At 42.9% G+C, this 19,755-nt stretch overlaps 1 protein-coding gene across 2 annotated transcripts in view; it reads left to right on the top strand.

Annotated features, from left to right (window-relative positions):
* The window catches only part of PTK2 (protein tyrosine kinase 2), a 254,738-nt gene that overhangs the window by 24,543 nt on the left and 210,440 nt on the right, over window positions 1-19,755 (top strand). The window contains exon 2 of one of the 2 annotated variants that reach the window (XM_088022737.1): window positions 1,403-1,500. The exons of the other annotated variant lie outside the window; for it this stretch is intronic. The gene's annotated coding sequence lies outside the window, so the exon portion shown is untranslated. The remainder of the gene's footprint in view (window positions 1-1,402; window positions 1,501-19,755) is intronic. 2 annotated transcript variants of the gene reach the window in all.

Raw genomic sequence — 19,755 nt, forward strand, 5'->3', positions numbered from 1 at the left:
TTATTATTTCTGATTTTGGAAAGGTTCTTTAGATTTCCCAGGGCTCTTTTTCTGTTCTTCGAGAAGAACATCCTGTTTTTGTTTATTGGTCGCAGTGTTGTCTTACCTCTATATTATTGATAGTTTGTATAGTCTCTGTTTCTTTCAGGTTTTTTCCTTCCTTCTCCTGTCTGATGTGGTGGGGCCCTTTGACTTTTACATCAGGATATTCTGGGGGGCCATGTGTTAGGGGGTCCTCAGTGTTAGTATCTTTAGGTTTGTCTTTTGGGGCTGATCAGATTCCTCAGAAATATTCTCCTGTCTCTTTCCTGTAGAATTCTCACTTCAGAATCTGGGAGCCAAGGGTGTGCATGTGTGGTCTGTTGTAGGGGAGCTGGAGAATTCACCATTCACTGTATATACAGTCATTAAATCCAGCTCTGTTCAGTGCAGCTGGGCAGGGTGACTTTAGTCCATAGATGCCTCTGCTTTTTCCAGGGAATGACCCCCCGAATCTTCTGTCAGAGTAAGGGGGAGTCACATTGTGCCTGGTGTTGAGGTTCTAGTTTCAGCTTCCAGGGCCTTGCCCAGCTCCTCTGTATTTGAGGCTGTGCCTTCTTTACCCCCATTCTGTCTGCACTGGTGCTGCCAGTTCTAGTCTTCTAGGACACTGCTGGGCAAGGGGAATTGGTTCTCAGTGTGTTCCACTGCTGAATTAGGATCTGGCTCTCTTGTGCCTCCTGACTCATTTACTATACTTCAGTCTTTTATATTGTTTGGGCCTCGGTCTTCCATGTTAGAAGATTTTCTCGGAGCTTCCAAAATCTTGGGCTTTTTCTCCTTTCAGTTCTCCCTGTGCTGTTTCAAACATTTTTTTAAAGATTTTATTTATTTATTTGAGAGAGAGAGAGAGTGCGTGTGCACACGACAGAGAGAGCAGAGAGCACAAACGGGGAGGGGCAGAAGGAGACGAGAGGGAGAAGCAGACTCCCCGCTGAGCAGGGAGCCCGATGGAGGGCTCGATCCCAGGACCCCGGGATTATGACTTGAGCCAAAGGCAGATGCTCAACTGACTGAGCCACCCAAGCGCCCCTGTTTAAAACATTTTTTAAAAAAAATCTCTTCAGTATAATTTCAGTGGGAGGCAGTGGAACAGATGTCTATACTGTGTTACTGTACCATGCACTTACTAACTACACCCTATTAACTTACGATTTTTGATATGTTTTAATGGTTTTCAGTTGCTTCACTTGTATTTTTTAAGCAGAAAGTAGGTTTGAAGACAGGGATGCGGTGCCCTGTTTTTACCCCTCATCCCAGGTGTTGCCAGGTGGGCATGCATGGGAGGTGATGGAAGTGGCTGAGGTGGTGAGTTCAGGAGAACTTCAGGGTTTTATATGCGCATGTTGCTTCTCCTTGTCAGGTTCTCGGAGGACTATGGAAAGAGGAAAGAGAAGTTAGGGGCATTTCCTTTAAACCGATGTTGGATTTCTTCACAGAGTTACCGTGGCCTTCGGAACTGTGAGTATAATTCTCTTGCTACGTTTGTGTCCTGGTTTTTTGTTTTGTTTTGATTTTTCTTTCATCTGTCTTAGGGTTTCTTTGACATATAGTAGAAACAAATAAAGCTAGTTGATTTTGCACAGTAGGTGAGGGAAGAAGTATTAGTTGTTTAGTGCCTTTTCTGTGTGGTTCGAGGCAGGCGGGACAACAGTAATGTCCGGGACAGTGGTAACGTAGCAGCGTGTGCTCTGGAAGAGTCCGAGCACTGCAGACCCTGGGAGTTCCAGCTGCTCCGTGCGTCTTCCCAGTAACCCCATGAATGAGGCTACCCTTTGCCCAGTTTCACATTTGCATAACTGAAACAGAGGTTAAAGGTTACTAAGTTAGTAAAGGGCAAAGCTGGGATTCCGACTCAGTCTGGCTTTGGAGCCTGTACTTTTTACTCGTGTGTTTTTCTTATGGGCTCTGGATTCAGATGTTGGCTTGGCTGCTTACTTACTAACTCTTCACTAACTACTGAAACCTAGCTTTCTCTCCATTCTCTTTACTGACTACCTAAACCTAGCTCTCTCCTCCGACCAAGGGTGCTGTTGACAGGACCGCTTTCCCAGGGTTGCGGTGAAAATGCTGGTTGCGGTGAAAATGCTGTAAGAAATGTGAAATGTACTCAGCATTCACAAATGTTAGCAATTAATACTTGGTGGCATTTTCCCCATTTTAATGAGAGGAAAACTGAGCCCCAGAGATTGGGTTATTTGTGATTTGTTAATTTGTAACCTTGGCACTTGTGCTGCCCTCCACAGTTGGGAGGTTGTAGGATTGAGATTCTATCCCAGTTTGTCTGTTTCCAAAGACTGCTCTTTCTGGTAGACCTGGTGGTAAGTCGAGGACAGGTAGTTGATAGACGATTCATAAATCTCTCTTGGGATATTAGCATTGGTGAACATTTTATTTTAGCAATACGTTGCTTTGGTAAAAGCCTCACGAACTTAGACTTCATGGATTCAGAATTCAGGATCATTTACAATTATGTTGAATTTGACTTTGGCAAATGTCTTTGTCTTAGATGTCCAAGGGGCAGGGCCCTGGATTGTTTTTACGTTTCCTTCTGGGGTCAGTTCACTTTCCTCTTTTGTTCTCCTTTGTCCCCCAAACCCACTTTTGTTTCTGCCAGGATTAGGTATTAGGGAAGGGAAATTATGTCATGCAGTTTCAGTTTCCAAGTAAGGCCTGGAAGTCGTGCTCCTTTTCTCTAATTCCTTCTCCCCTTTCTTGGCCGCCAGAGGCACCTGCTCTGCGTGTGTGCTGCGCCAGGTGTGACGATGCTATCTTTTGGAGAAGGCCACGCCCAGCTGTTAACACTCCTTGTCTCCACCCCCCCGCCCCGCACATTCCATGTTTCTTCCTGTAACAGTGTGCTATATTTATTGGGTACAAGTCTGTTTCTGCATCTTCAAGGGCAAAGATTTTATTTCATCTCTGCATGTTTTCTGCTTAACCCATAGGTAGTTTTCACTAAATGCTGGATGAAGGAATATTTAATGTTTGCCACAAAATAAGTTCTTTTTTCTTAGTGGATCCAAACAAGAGGGAGAATATCAAGTATAACTTTTCAGCAGCATTAGCTGTTAAAAATAGTTCATCTTGGTAGAGCACAAGACAGTTTCATATTTAGCAGAAATTACACAAAAATTTTTCTTCTTAATGTGGTGTGCAGTGGAATGAAGGCCTTACAGGGAAAGTGAGAGCCCGTGCATGGCTCACTGGAACTTTGAGCCCTGGGATGTAATCTGCTGCTTCTAGTTTGGCACTCCCCTCCCCTCCACCCCTGTTTGAAAATATGTAAACCCAGGAAAATAACCTTATAACCAGTGTTTCTGTAATTGTTTCCCCCAATTCTGGACAAATGGTGAGGCCACGTGAGTCAGCCTGGCTTTGTACAGCGTCACCTTAATGATCTGCTGAGATCTGGGTCCCTTGATATACCTGAATGCCCTGGTCCCCTTGAGCCCCTGTAGGATGGATGAGGTTCTTGGTTCTTGATTTGTTTTGGGGTGTTGCATTATAAGGCAGAAACTTGGGATGGAGGCGTTTTACAACCAGAATTCTAGGAAAACAAAAGTTTTGGAGGAGTTGAACTGCTGGAATATGTATGGAGATTATTTTCAGGGAACGGGGTGTGGGGAGGCGCAGTAGACAGAAAGGAAGGTTGCCCGGAGACCCATCTGAAAACCCCCATTTTGTGAATAAAGATAGCTTTTTTAGCATCAGGGCAGCTGAGAACAATTGACATAGATTGAACTCTGAGGTTCTGGAGCTGTTTATCGAAACAAAGAGTCACTAGGGTCAGGCGGTGCTGGCTGTCGGCTGCGGAGGCAGCTGTCCCTCAGTGTTCAGCCCCGAGATTCGACTGAGCTTTGAAAAGCTGGTGTGTTGGGAATAGACACCGGGGGTGGGGGAAGGTAGAGGACAACCAAGAGACCTGTCGGCAGGCCATTGAGGGAGCCAGGTGAGCAGCAGTGTGGGCTTGGACTGGAGAGGAAAACTGGAGGTGGTGAGCAGCAGTGGGGCCCTGGATGTATTTCAAAGGTAGAACCAGTAGGGTTCACTGACAGATTGGATAAGGGGTGTGAGGACAGAGGGAGGAGTTGAGTTGACTAGAAGGCTCTTGGCCTGGGCAACTAGAAGGGGGGAAGGCTGTGGGTGGAACTTGGTTTAGAGGGGCAGATGGGGAGCTCACTCATAGGCATTTTAAGTTTGCGATTCTGTTAGAGATCCAAGTAGAGATGTCATGTAGGCAGTTGTAAATAGGCATTCGGAGCTGGGAAGAGAAGTCTGAGCTGGAAGTGGCAGTGAAAACGCAGTGAGACTCTGATCACTGAGGGAGTGAGCACAGAGAGGACAAGCCAGCCCGAGCCTTGAGCCACTCTGCCATTGAGTGCTCAAGGCCGAACGTGAGCAGTGGTTGGCACAGAGCAGGTGTGAGGAGGACCAGAAGCACTGGCACCATGGGAAGAAGGGAAGAAAGTTCCAGGAGGAGGGTGGGATCAACTCTTTGAAGTGTCAGGAAAGGTCATGATGAGGATTGAGGTTTGGCGACTTGGAGGGCGCTCTGGCGGCGTTCGGAGCAGTGTGGGGGCGTGGTCAGAATGAAAGCCTGCCTGGCCCGTGGTGTGAAGGGGGAGAGAGCAGTGAGACGGATTGCATCCAGGTGCCTTAGGTCCAGGGTGTGTACAGTCATCCTCACACTTACCTCACCATCTGGGTGCTGAGCAACCCAACCCGGCCGGGTCCCTGAGGTTCGTGGGGGTGTTTTCATGTTGCAGGTGGGGAAAGCTCAGGGTCAGAGTTCACGGTAGCTTTCTCAAGAGTATGGAGCTGGTGGGGGGTGAGGCCAGGCTCAGGCCACGCATGCTGTCCTCAGCTGCCTGCCTCCTGAGGGTTTGGAGAGAGACTACTGAAGGGGGGAAGGGAGTAGTGTGGTTGAAAAGTTGGAGGAAAACACTTATGTCCTGCTTGAAATGCTTCTGTCAGAGATTCTGTTTCTTTTTCTTACTTGCAAATTTCACTTCTATCAGAGGTGGTAAGTGCATGTGTTCAAAAGTAAAATAGTGTTGAAAGAGGTTCATGCTGAACACAGCCACAGCAGGCTCCTGTCCTGCCCTCCAGCATCTGCCTCCCGGAGGTGCCTGTAGTTCTGAGTAGCTGTTTCTGTGAGCATTTATGTCCACAGTTCCCAGCAATATCTGTGTAGAGGCAGGGTCATCGATGTGTCAGTTTTAGAAAAAGTTACATTTTGAACTCCCATTTTCCCCACATAGTTGTATCACAATTTTTGTTTAGATCCATAATTTGGTTAATCGTTTTGTTAATGTTGCTCACCTTTGAGCCGGTTAAAGTAGCATGATGATATTTCCTTTTTGTTCAACTTTTTGTTTTCCTGTTTCCTTGAACTTAACAATTGCCAATTTTTTTTTCTGTTTACTTGATATTCTTAAGAGTTCTCACTCTCTCTGATAGCTCTGTAAGTAAGGTCTCTTAATAAAATTTTCCATGTGCTCAAGCATATTCTGTCTTCACCCCCAGGGACATCTGTTTTCTTGCATGCTGGACAGGTTGCTCTCCCGGCCTGCTAGAAATGGTACCAGGGTTGAGGTGTGCAGGGCAGATCCTGCCGGAACGGGTGAGACCAGGTAGAGAATGCTGATGGGGAAGACAGTGATGGGAGGCTCGGAGGGGGGCAGGGTGAGCGGGGTTCATGGTAGTTGGGGAAAGGCGTTCCAGGTGGGGAAAGTGAGAATAAGCAGAGCTGGACAAGATTGGTTACTTTTTGTTAACTTCCGAAAGCCTCTGTTGTGGCACCTGTTAGGTGGTGCATATTAACTTAGTTACAGACTCTTCCTTTAAGAGATTTAAGTAGGTTTACATGGAAAATATGACATTCAGATTGTTAAACATGTCATAAATTTTTTATTTTTTGAAAGATTTTATTTTTTAAGTAATCTCTACACCCATCGTGGGGCTCGAACAACCCCAAGATCAAGAGTCGTACACCCTACTGGCTGAGCCAGCCAGGTGCCCCTGTCATACATTTTTAATGTTTTCTTAAAACCTGAGCATAGGGTATATCAAGACACTTAAATCCAAGAGATAATCTTAAACTGTTGATTTCATGTATTGGTTCATGGAAAAATCCTTATGGAATATTTGTCACAGAGGCAGCCTGGCCCGGCCAGTCATCGTGCAGGAGTGGACACTGTGGCCCCCGCTGTGGCTGTCAGGTGGGGGGCAGGATGAGCGACCACAGGACATTTCAGAGGCTGCTCTGTGTCCAGCTGGATGCGCAGGATGCTGTGCAGGGAGGCTGGGGGTGTCATGGAGGCAGGCAGGTGCAGCCCTGGTCTCTGGCCCAGCTGCGGAGGCCCATCAGGAATGAGATGGTGCAGAACCAAGAGTGAGTGGATTGGCTTCTTTTGAAAAGAAGCATAGCTCAGTTTGAAATGCTGAGGCAAAATTGTAAGAAATAAAGTCCATAAGTGCCTTTCATCACTGCCAACTCCAGGGCACCTTTTATGTAAATGTGCTACACCTTTTATGTCGATGCTTGGCTGTTCTCATGGGACGGTCAGGACCCTGTGTTTAGTTTAGTGGGTCCACCGTGTACAGATGTTACCTGCTGTCTGGAGCTTTCACTTTATACTCTGAACTTTGCGAAGAACACCCTTTATCTTTCCGATATTAGTTATGTTTGTGATTCAGGAATTATATGTGAGGGAAGTTGTCAGAACTGTGATACCTGCCATTTATGTGTGTCATTCATTGTGTGTATTTGAGTTGAACGAAGTTTTTATAATAACAGCGTAGTGCTTACTGTCCCCATGCGGTAGAGGAGAGCCTGGAGCCAGATTACGGGACCATCTGCCTGAGGCTCCATGTGGTGGCGGCAGGCTCTCCTGTTCCTTTGCATGAAAGCTTAGCCCTTGTTCTGAAGTGCGATGGTGCTCCTGTGTGCGGGCCCTGCCTGTGATAGAGAGGGGAGGGCTGCTGCCCGCTGAGCCGTGTGCAGACCTCAGTATTGTCACGTGCCAAACACACTTCCGCCATGTAGGAGTGCATTGTCACTGGTGTTGCCAACCATGGCATGTGGTTCTCGGTCATTGGTGTTCCTGCTCATACCGAAGAAAGATTGGGGTTTCATCAAATACTTGTAAAAATGGGAAAATGGGTCTGTTTCTGACCCTAGAAGTAGGCAGGCAGCTTTTCCTGTGATTCTTACACTCTGAGTAAGGGGGAAAGAGGATGTTTCTTTCTACCTGCCTTGGCATATTGTAGATATTTGGCGGGGGGGGGGGGGCGCAGGTAGGGTGTTGAGAGTGGGGATAGCAAGGAAGCATTTTAGATTTGTGTCTCCTGCTCCTGAATTCTAAGTGGTTTAACAAAATATACAAACTTTCCATCATTTCTTCTTTGAAAAACTGTCTACTAAAAAGGATAGGTGTCTCAGCAGAAAATTCAACTGAACAAATGGCCAAAAGATTTGAGTAGCTAATTCCTCCACTTCCTGTAGATAACAATAAGCACCCAAGAAGACGCTCGCCATCATTCATCATTAGGGAAGTGCCCGTGACAGCCTCAGTGAGGTGGCACTGCAGTCCTGTGAGAAGGCCTCCCATTACCCCAGACAAGGCAACGGAAGGTAACCATGCCCAGGTGCGGGGGTGTGGGACAGCTGTAACTAGACCAGGCTTTGCCGGTGGGGTTGCAAAGGGTTGTAACCACTTTGCAAAATCGTTTGGCAGTTTCTTATAAACTTGAATATATACTTTTCATACAATCCAGCAGTCCTACATGGAGGCCTTTATCCAAGTGAAATGAAAACTTATGTCTACACAAAGGCCTGTCTGTGATTGCTTATAGCAGCTTTATTCATATTTACTGAAAATGGAAAACAACTCAAAGGTCCATAAAGTGGGAAATGGGTGAACAGGTTGCGGAGCCCCTCTGCAGTGGGATCCTGTTGGGCAACAGAGAGGTACTGACTACTGACATCCTCAACAAAGCGGGCGCGTCTCCAGAGCGTTCTGTTAACGGGCAAACACAGAGCTCTGTACAGCTGTGGTTCCACCCTGATAACATTTGGATAAAGGCAAAACTATGGGAACAAATCGGATCAGTGGTTGCCGGGGGCTGAGTTGAGGGGAGGAGCGGATTGAGTACAAAAGGGCATGAGGGCGCTTCGGGCATGATGGAAGTAGGCCATGTCTTCCCTGTGATGGTGGTTATACAGTGAGTGTATTAGTCAGAACCCAGTGAACAATGTTTTACTTTATGTAAATTTTACCTCAATAAGCCAAACCTAAAAAAAGATAGGTGACTTATGTATACACACATGTAGGTATTATACACACACACAGGCACACACATTTATACACACACTTGAGCTCGATTTTTCTTTCCAGTGGATTAAATTTTATTTTTCTGGATTAGGTATCTCGGAAGTTTAAGTGAAACAGGTTATAGCACAGACACTTCCTGAAAACGTATGATCTTGGAGTCTTTGGTTGATTTTTATATTCTTATCCACGACCTGAAGGCTTTATAATATGTTTTGTTTTTATATAACACGGTTATATATTATAGATGCCACGTAATTAGCATAAATAAAAGGTGTTTTAAAAGTTAAATTATTTTAAGATTCCTTCCATGTTGTTCAAGCTCTTGTAGCTGTGGAGAAAAATAGTTCTACTAGCTTTAAAAATTAATAAAAAATGTTTTCTCTGATTCATGACAAACTTGATTATACAGTCTTCGGCTCTATCTTTAATCAGCTGTAATTGTAGGGTACAATTATATTTTAAACCGCTAGACATAAGAATGTACACAGAAAATAATACAAGTTAGCTTCACTAAACTTAAGGCTTAATTGTGGTTGTAAATCAGGTCTCTTCACAGTATGTAAGAAGGTTGCTTGTTATTACCATGTGGTGCTTTGTGATGTCCTGCAGAGCAGTTGTTTAGCATTTTTTCCTAATAAACCCTTCTTAGCAAAGCCACAACAGTAGGCAGGAAGGGGGATTAGAGTGGGAAGTTGTGTGTGTTTTTAATTTTCATTTAAAAATCAAAATTTGTTTGACTTTAGAAAATAAGGCCATTCATTTAAATGATGAGGTCTTCATTATTTTATGATCAGAGGATATTGCAGTGTGCGGTTATAATGGGATCAGGGATACAGTAAGGTGCGTTGTAAGAGGCCCTCCCCGAGCTACTTTGTGTTTACTTAGCACATGCGCTGCTCTGGGTTCTTGGGGCCGGCTTCACTGTGTCCGGTAACCTTGTACTCTAAATGGTCATCACGCAGTAAGTCTGCACTATAGGCCTCCTTGAGAGTTGTGTTTGGGAACAGAAGAGGGAATAGGGTGTTCTGCCTGGCATTTTGTATTGTCTGACTCTGTCCCTGTGTTTTGCTGCGGGAGTCTCTGCGTGAACTGGTTTTGAAGGCTTGGACCTGTGCTGGGATGTTTCTTACAACTGGTGATGTGTCCAGCTGCTGTGAGCCGGGGGCGGTCCTGGTGCAGTAGTCACGGTGCAGCCGCAGGGGCTCCGTGTGCTTCCGTGTAAGCAGTGTGTGCTGCCGTATGACACGAGTGGAGGGTCACTGCCACTCACGATGTCCGCTCTCCCACTGACGAGTTGTATGTGCAGACTAGAACAGAAGTAGACGTGTGGAGCATGAAGTTTTAAAAGTGTTAAACCGTGTTTTTCTTCTATTTTTCAAAAGAGTACTTAACGGGTCTTCTTAAACAAAATGTACTGAAAGATACGAAACTCAGTTTTGGCCTTTCTGGATGACTCAGGATCCTCAGTACGAACACCTGTCATTTTCAGTGTGTGGTAGCCATTTTCCTCAACATCAGGCTGTGCGGTGGGCAGCCCCTGAATGCCCTTCCACCACCTTTTCTAATTTGTTGCTCCTTGTTTTTGTTGTTGTTGTTTCTTTGTTTTGTTTTGTTTTAGGTGAAACCTTGTTTTCTTTTACGGAAAAGTTGTAAGAAGTAGTATAGCCAACTTCCAAATACCCTTCACCTAGATTCACCAATTGTTAACATTTTGTGACATTTGCCTTCATTCCCCCCCATATAGATGTACACACACACATTTATTTTCACACACTGAACCCTTAGAGAGTGAGTTGCTTACTTCATGCCCTTTACTCTTAGATACTTCAGTGAGTATTTACTAAGAACAAGGACTTTTTACATAACCAAAAATAATCAGTATAGGTATCAAATTGGCAAAATTAAACATTGCTTCATTCTCTGGTATACAGTCCATATTCATAGTTGCTCTGTTAATTACAGCAGTTTTCCCCCATACAGGACCCAGTCTAGAATTACATGTGGTATTTATTGATGTTTCTGTGGTCTTTTTAGTCTGGATATGTTTCTCAACCTTTCTCTGTCATGGCATTGACTGTTCTAGTTGTTACGTAGGTCATTCTTCCATTTGGGTTCCTGTGATGTTTTCTCATGATTAAGCTCAGATTATGCATTTGGGGGGCCAGGCTCTCAGAGAAGTGGCACTGTGCCTTTCTCAGGGCATCACATCGTTTCTCATGTCCATTATGTCCATCTCAGGATGGCACATCATGCCGGCTTGTTCTTTTATTGGTGAGGTTAACACCTAGGAATTTGTGGGGCTGCAGATTCTTAGACCCTACTCCTGACCTGCTAAGTCAGAAATTTAGGGCTTGAGGCTATGTTTTTAACAAGCCCTAAAAATGATTTTGATGTGTTCTAAAATTTGAGAATTACTGATCTCAGGTGATCAATTAGGATGACATCTGCCTAGTGTCTGCACTCTAAATTAGCATTTATCCTTTGTAATTACATGAGGAATCTGTAGGGGAAATATTTGAGGCTGTGTGACATTTTGAACTTTCAAACTGATAGTTTGGTCCCTCACTGATGATTCTTGCTTGAAACAGTTATTACTAGGTAGTGGCGCAGTGGGGATGCTGTTCCTTCTCACCTGTCAGCTGGTATTCTCCTGTAAGGAGGGTTTCCCCTCCTTTGTTGGCTCACTCACTCATTCACCAGCTAGCACTTCACAGATTCTTGTTTGATTCAGTGGCTTATAGTCCTTAACTCTCATTCATTTTGATGCTGGAATGCCCCCTGATTTGGCCTTCCCCAAGATCATCTCCTGTGTTTTTTTGACGTGTCCCCATTATTTTCTGAGCATTCCCTTCCTTTCGGCACAGTAAGATACTCCCAGCATTTCTTGTAATTTCTCTGCCCCGTCGTGGAATCAGCTATTTCAAGTATCCTTGGTTCATTTTGGTGGGAAATGGAGTTTAGAGGCCAAGGTGTGAGTGGTAGGTGTGCTCCTTTGCTGCCAGGTGTTACTGCTTCCCAGCGCCGTCCGTGTGTGTGCACACGTGCGTTTGCATCTCTACTCAAGATGCAAACATTTGTTATATTCTTATGAGCTGATGAGGTCTCTGATTAGTTTCATTGGCTTCTAGTTGATGCTTTTCTTTTTTCTTTCCTTTTTTTAAGCTTGGGCCCCTGGGGGGGGCGGTCTCACATGCACCTTTGTACTTTGGTAATTAGTTAACGATTGGCGTAGAATGTAGAATTCTCAGATTTGGGGGTTTGTCTTGGGGTTCCCCTGCTTCCAGCATCCCTCCTCTAAATTTCACTTGGTCCTCCAGACTAAGACCTCACGCCATTGAGACTTTTGCTTTCTGCAACTAGAGCTCGCCCTGGGTTGGGAAGCACATTTAGTCAGAGCAGCAAACTGACAGATGTCCCGGGGTAACTCCATTGTTCAGGGGAGAGCCTTCACCTCTGCTGTCTGCCTCTGGGCTTCCTGGGTTGTCCTGCCTATGCAGTTTCACCGTCTGCCAGGGATCTGGGCAGTGTATTTGTATTCAGACTTGGAGCTCAGCATTTTGCAGCCCTCTTATATCCAAAATTTCCCCCTTAAATTTATAGCCACTCGGCTGCACATTAAGATGGTACAGTAAGGCTGCAGTCCTGCCCTCCCAGAGTGGGGGCTCACAGTATTGCCAGGCAGGAAGGTGACAAACACTCCTAGTTTGTACCCAATGCAGGAGTAATTCTGACAGTAAATTCTTCTCAAGCGCTTGCCTGCCTTTGGTCATTCTCCAGTTCCTTCACATAGTTGTATTTTAGTGAATTTGTCTGATTTTTATAATTATCTATGGGAGAAATTGCTCCATTGTCTTCCTGTAACCCTTATGGAAGGCTCACACTCCCTTTTGTCTTATTATTTTTCTTCCTCTGAAATCTAGCTTCATCTTTATTTTTGTACCCCGTGTTTCATTATGGTAATTTTCAAGCAAATGGCAAAGTGCGAGAATTTACGGTTAACATCCATAGACTCCTACACCCCCTGGATTCTACCTATGATGTGTTACTATTCTTGCTTTCCCACATAAATAACCAATTATCCATTCCTCCACGAATCCATTTTATTTTTTAGGGTGTATTTCAAAGTAAATTGCAGATACCAGTATACCTCAGTCTATGTCTTTCAGCGTGCATATTGTTTACTAGAGTTCATTATTTGTTTAGGGTGTTTTCTTTCAGTGTAAAATTTATATACCAACTGCGTGTAACTCTAGTGTACATTTGCTGAATTGTGGCACATCTGTCCGCCTTTGCAACCCAAACACTACTGAAACAGACCATTATCATTTCCCCCGAAGGCTTCATGCCCTTTGTGGCCAGAGTCTCTGCCCCATCCCCTGCTGCCATCCTCACCCTGACCCCTGACAACTGCTGTTTTACTCCCTCAGATCAGTTCTGCCTGCCCAGGGATTTCCTGTCAACAGAATCATACTGTGTGCGTGATGTGTGAGGCTTGTTTGAGCGTAGTATTGCTGAGTTCATCCATGTTGTTATGCATATCTGGAATTCATTCCTTTTTAAATTTTTTTTTTTGAGAGGGAGTGGAGGAGGGGCAGAGGGAGAGAGAGAATCTTAAGCAGGCTCCACGCCCAGCACGAGGCCCAGTGTGGGGCTCGATGTCATGATCGTGAGATCACAACCTGAGCAGGAACCAAGAGTCAGATGCTCAGCTGACTGAGCCACCCAGGCTCCTCCTTGTTCCTTTTAATTGCAGAGTTGTATTTCATGATTTGAGTCTATCATATCTTGTTTATCCATTCTTTTCTTGATAAACACCTTTATTTTTGAAAGAAACTTTTGCTGGATGTGTAGAACTTCAGGGTGACAGTTATTTTTTTCAGCATGCTAAACATGTTGTTCCATTATCTTCTGGTCTTTGTGCAGATTTGTGAAACTCATTTTCTACAACTTTTCCATCTCTGATATTCTGCCTTGCAAATTTCAGCCACTCAGCTTCCCAAAACTTGATGTTGTCTCTCCTCACCTACCTGGGGCTGCTGCGCTCTGCTTGGATTCCCTTCCTGTGCCCCTGGGCTGCGGTTGCTCCTGGCTGGACAGAGAGGGATGATGGGGCTCACAGGCCTGCGCCGCTCACTGTCTCAAGATCTGGAAAAAGTAGTTTCATGGATTTTGACCATTTTCCCATTTGTTAACCATGGGCAGGAGGGTGGCGTGATGGGGAGGGGCGTTTTCCATCCTAGTTACTCCTGCATGTCTGAAGTCGATGACCCTGTCAATGCTTTTTAATGGAAAACAGTTCATAGGCTCTGTTTCTAAATTTTCTGAAAAATATTATGACAGATTTACTTGTAATGTTAATTTAGCTACTGATTTTATGATCTAGAAAATCTCAAGTTCATTTCCATTTTGACAGGGGAATCTGTATTTTGGCAAAACTTTCATTTCAGTTATTTTGTTATTAAACTGGCTTAGGGTAATTGGTTTATTCTGCATTGTATTTAATGGAGAGTAGCATTTCTTGCCTGGTTTACCAAATGCTGGACTGTCTGTCATGAACGTAACAGTTAATCCCAACTCCACGCAAAAGCCTGTTTGTTCCAGTCTCTGGCCCACCCTGTCGGTGCTGTGTTAGTGCATGCGAGCAGCAAGGATGGCCGAGCCTGGTAGTGCGTGAACACGAATGGGAGGAAGTGGGGGGGGGGCGGTTAGTCCCTCACTCAGCACAATAGTCGAGCTCCTGCGGTGGCTCGGGCCCTGTACAGAGAGACTGTTCGTTTTTCCTTCTGATCTTTCGGGTGATTGGTTGGAGATTTGGAATTGTTTCTGGCTTTTCTCCTAGTTTTTGATATAAATTTTAGTAACTAAGTCTATCCCTTTAAAAAAATACCTTTGTTAATTTGTGAAATTGAGATTATTGTTAATAGTTAATGCTAGAACTATGAGTATTAATCAAAATAATTTTTTGCTTTGTAAATCTTTTATGAAATGACATACCATAAAATGAGTGTGTATATGCCACACAGTTTTTACCTAGTAGTGATGGCTGCTTTGAAATCAAAAGCCCAGAAGAATAATGGTGTTTGGGTGTGCATGTGATGTAACCTTGGTACGACATAAGTTAGGACCTACTCTAGAATGAGGGACTGACTGATTTCTGGGCCTCATGGCTGGCTGGCCTAGTACTTGAAACTTAATGCGGAAGGATTTGGGCACCTGGAAATGATAGTTTTGTTCTGGACCTGCAGTGTTGTTGGAGGCCTACCTGTTGCATTTATGTGGAAATTTTTTATACTGCATTATCACCTTTTGGTGGACCTAGGGCAGATGAAGCTTGGTCAGCCCTTGAGCTAAACTTCACCTGGGAAAATTTTAATCACTCATGTGTGCGCTTCATTTAGTCATAAATCCTCATACAAATTTCTTGAATGAAAAATTCTGAATTAGTAAATATATGATTTTTAAAACAACAATTTATTGGTTCTCTTGAATTTGACTTTTAATCTTAAATCTTTAGATTTATTAAAGATTAGGATATACTTTTATTTATTAGGCAATGAAGGTCATTTTCTGTTATGGTGCATACATCTGGAAGATTGTTCAGACAGTTGAAGAAAATGTTTGTTTGCCCTTACCCCCCACCTTTTTTCCCCACCTGACTTTTATTTAAGTAAGAAGACGTGAAAGGGAGGGAAGTTGGTATATACCTTTTTATGCAAAAAAAAAAAAAAAAATGGAGTGAGTTGATAACTGGATTTTATCAAGAAGAGGAGGGTGAAAAGCCTGCATGGCGTTTACCCAGTGATCACGATAGCTGATTACACAGTAGGACCTCTCGTGGTTGCTGCCCGGAATCGGCCCAGATGGCAGTGCGGGGTTCCTCCCTTTGCTGCAGCTTGTGGGCTTGGTGACTGGTGCCTTCCGTCTGCGGCGTGTGACCTTGTGTAAGGGGGTGGGGGTGGGGGCTGTGGCAGGTGCACGCCAGGGAGAGAGTGTGTGGTCTTCTCTGAGAACCGCGAGCCTGAGGCTGGGCTCAGCTGAGCCGGAGGACGGTGAGAATGAGTGTGCACAGTGTAGTTTTACAGAGAGATGGTGTTGTACGAGGTATGGGTTGTAGCCCCAAGGTCACGTGGCAGCAGCTCTCAGGGTACTGCATGCGTTTTGGGGACTAGGAATATGTAGTTAATGTTTTACGTTAAACCTTCAGGTATTGATGCTGTTATTTTTGTGTTCTCTTATTCTTGTTAGATGAATTCACGTTTCTGTTACTTAAAGATAGTATTTGATTTCCATAAAAAGCTTGGGAAATAATGCATTAGGAAATTCCTGTACTCAGGTGGTTCTTCGGCGGGAATTCAAGGATGCCAATGAAAGGAGTATGCCTTAAGCCAGCTGTGAGTCTATCCAGACTTTATATATACTTATGGCAAGAAACAAATGTACTTTCTCTCATAAATAATTTAAATGCACTTTAGACAAATTAATTCATAACTTTATTTTTAGCACAATGAGGTGTGGAAATACTTAAAACCATAGCCGAACTAAATTATAGTTTCCCTAGGAAGTAAATATAAAAGCATGCAGTAATGATTATAAGAAGGAAATTTAAATACTTTTAACATTTTTTTTTGCAGTTCCTTGGTCCTTCTCCCCCCAGTCATTTAATGGGAAGTAAAATAGATTTTTTTAAAAAATATTCAAATTAGGTATATATATGTTTTAAGTAATTCCTGTATTATAGGAGATCCATGTTCCTCTCTGTTATAATTAGGTCTTATCGTTTTCCCCTCAGATTTTGAATGTGTTCAGTTGTTGCTTTTAATTATCTTTCCATCTGTTTGTGATGTTTAGTTTTCCTGTTTTTAATGAACAATCTTATTATCTATAAGATGCATGGAAAGACTGCATCCCAGAAGAGCAATAGTCAGTGTTATAATGGCTTTAATTAACTGAAAGAAGCTTTTTTCCCTAAAATATTATCTTTCTAGGAAGTTAAAAAAATGTTCTCTAGAATACCTTCTATCTTAATGGTTTGAGGCTGCAGGTACAGGTAATTTTTTTAGATTTCAAACTTTTGTGGGACTTAAGTTGAAAATGTTATATAGTGTTTCAACTTACAGTTTTGTCTACTTTTAAAATGTAGTACACTAAAGGACATGGACTGTGGGACTGAAAAGCTTTGAGCTGCTTTTTTTACATTTGCTCTTGGAGGTGTGCAGAGGCCTTATAAGGAGTTTCAGTTTGGGAATTAGGAGCAGACAGAGTGTCCTTGAGGTAAGTCCAAGATCCGATCTTCTTCTCAGGTCAGTTAAGGTCCCTGGAATGTGACAACAGGAGGCAGGAAGGTGCCCACAGTTGGCATTCCAAATGAAATGGGTGTCAACCAGTTGCTCCTTTTGCCTTTGTTGGGGAGTCGTTTACAGTGGGGCTCCCCACCCACTCCCCAGTCTTACTTTTTAGCCATTTGTAGACTTTGGACTGCTCTGTGCATTTAGCTATAAATGTTGATTTATCTGTACATGTTTTTCTTCTTTTGACCTCTTCAGGGGATTTAGATTTATAAAAATTAAAATGCCCATTGTGTCTTCTTCTGGTTTGCCCACAGTTGATTGTATTAGTTAAAAAAGGACTTGAATTGAGAAAGGTTTGACCTCTAAAAGGATAAAGACATACTGAGAATTGAGATTACATAGATTGTCAGCACATTAAAAAAAACATAGTTCCCTTTTGTTGGTTTCAAATAATAGAGTGAATCTGAGATAGGTCTTCAGAAGCCAGTTTAGAACTGGATCTTGGCTTTGAATCCCTCGTAGCCAGCCCAGAATGAGATAACCCTGTTTATTAGCAGGCGAGGTAACTTCCTTCTGGGGGACTTGGCCAGTCAGTGGGTTCCTGCAGCCAGAGAGTCATGGAGACATCGGAGTCTACGTGTTATTTATACTAAGGATCCATCAGAATAAATTATGATGAGACATACATGCTCATCTTTGGACCAGGGTAGCTGCACCTTTGGTGAATTGCAATCTCGATTCTGGATCCCTTCTCTAGTGGTTCATGTGAACGTTTTTTCCCAGTGTAGCCTGTGCTATAATGTGTATAACAGAGCAGTGTCCTGGAGCATTGCATGGGTGGGAAATGTTGGCTTCTTTCTCCATTTTGGTTCTCTCAGTTGTGGATGGCTTGCCTAGCAGATATACAGAAAACATTTATATACTGCTTAAGTTGTTCTGCCCGCCCCTTTCCTTTAAAACTCTGGGTTCTGATTGGCTCTACATTTTAAACATACTCACTTCTGCTTATGGACTTAAGGCATGTGTGACAACATTGTATTTACAGTGCTGCTTCATCTTTAACTCAGTTGGCTATTAGAAAAACGAATGTGTGTGGTAGGTGTTCCTTCAGTTCTTTTAAAAAAACTTTTTATTGTGGAAATTTTGAAGTATACATAAAACTAAAATCGGATAATGAACCTTTTTCAATCTTCTGCCTTTGTCCTATTTCCTCTCTCCCAGACTTTTGTTTGGCTGGAGTATTTTAGAGCTAATCCCAGACATCATATAAAGTTTCACCCATAAACTTCCGTATATGTCCCTAACAGATAAGAAATATAACCATAATACCTTTACCTTGCCTCCCATAATTAAAAGTAACTTAAAATCTTTTCTCTCAGGGCACTGGGTGGCTAAGTCGGTTGAGCATCAGACTCTTGATCCCAGCTCAGGTCTTGATCTCAGGGTCGTGGGTTTGGGTCCTGTGTTGTGTTCCATGCTGGGTGTGGAGCCTATTTAAATTAAAAAAGAAGAAAGAAAGAAAAAAATAATAAAATATTTTCTCTGATAAAGCTAGGTAACGTTTACTTTTCTAATTTCCCCATTTTTTAAAAAAGGCCTTTTACCTGTTGGTTGGCGTATCTCTAACATTTCCCACTCCCTGCTTTTTCACCCGTTCAGTTTTATTTTTAAATAACAGCTTTTGTTGTTGCTCTTGAAGAAACTGTCACTTATCCTATAGAATGTCCCACGTTCTGAATTTGGCTGATTGTATCATGTGATGTCATTTAATTCAGAAATTTCAAAACTGATTGCTAGAAGTCCAGCTAGAAAGAGCTTCAACTTGGGGGACAAGAAGACTTGCTTTGCTGTTGGCTTCACCTCTTAGGGATGATGCCATTAATCATTTGTTCAGATGGTGTCATGATTCTTCCACCTAGTGGCTTTTGCAGGCATTGATGGTGGTTGCCTGGGTACTTTGTATCAGAATTGCAGAAACAGTGATGATCTGATACAGCCATGCCTTCTGTACTTGCTTGCTGGAGCTTTCTTGTTTTTTTTTTTTTTTTTTTTTTTTTTTTAACTATTTGGGTATCCTGAAATGTAGCCCATGCAGAAAAGGTAGGATAAATGCATAATTCTTGTATTTACTAGTTTCAGAATTGTTGGCTAAGTGGCCAACAAACTCCAGTGGTGACTTATACAAGTGAGAATTATTTTTAGTGTCATAAATGCATAGATGTTAAGATGACCTATATATATATGTGTGTGTATATATATATGTGTGTGTGTACATGTCTTTGTACACATATGTGTACACATATGTGTATGTTAATTTACTGCAGTCATTCTTTTTGATGGTCATATTGCCCTTCATAGATATCTTCTGTGTCCTTAGGAAATGGCTCCAGTAATTTTTTATAGTTTTCTTGTTTATGGGCATTATAAAATAGTTCCAGGCTCAGTTTGTACCTTTCTTGCCACAGACCTGAAATCAGCCATCTCTCTAAGGAGCCTTGATTCCTTTTAGTGGGAAATGGTGTTTTGGGACTCTAATCTGGATACTGTGATAGGTAATGCTGGCATATTGTTGCTTCTGGGCTTTTTTAGGGTATAGAGGTAGGAAGTGTGTATTTTTTGGAAAGAGAAAAGAATAAGTCATGAGTTTATCTTGATACTTCCAATTTAAATTTAAGATTAAAATGGTTTACTTCTTTGATTTTATGTTTGTATCTCATTTCTCTTTTGCTTAAAATCTTGGTCCTTAACATTAGCACGTTTATGTCATTGCTTCATCATTCATGTGTGTGAAACTTGTGTTGTCATTTCAGAATAACAGTGCCAGTGTCACCACTGACAAGACCTCTGAACGCATTTGAACATGGTTTCTCTGTTTCATCTTGGTTTCATTTATATTATTACTAAAAATAACGTTAGATTTCGTTATAGCTCTTGAATGCCATAGGATGTACCACACTAGGATGTACAGTCAAATTACAGCTCCTCTCTGAAGTTATACCACCACTTTGAAAGTTAGGCTTATTTGTTTCATTTTTGCTTTTGAAGGTTAGGGAGCAGTGGGAAGTTGCAAACACAGCTGATGGGAGTAT

The sequence above is a fragment of the Eumetopias jubatus genome, unplaced genomic scaffold (assembly GCF_037043125.1).
Source record: "Eumetopias jubatus isolate StellerSeaLion01/CBP00866 unplaced genomic scaffold, mEumJub1_p1.0 scaffold_4, whole genome shotgun sequence".
Lineage (NCBI taxonomy): Eukaryota > Metazoa > Chordata > Mammalia > Carnivora > Otariidae > Eumetopias > Eumetopias jubatus.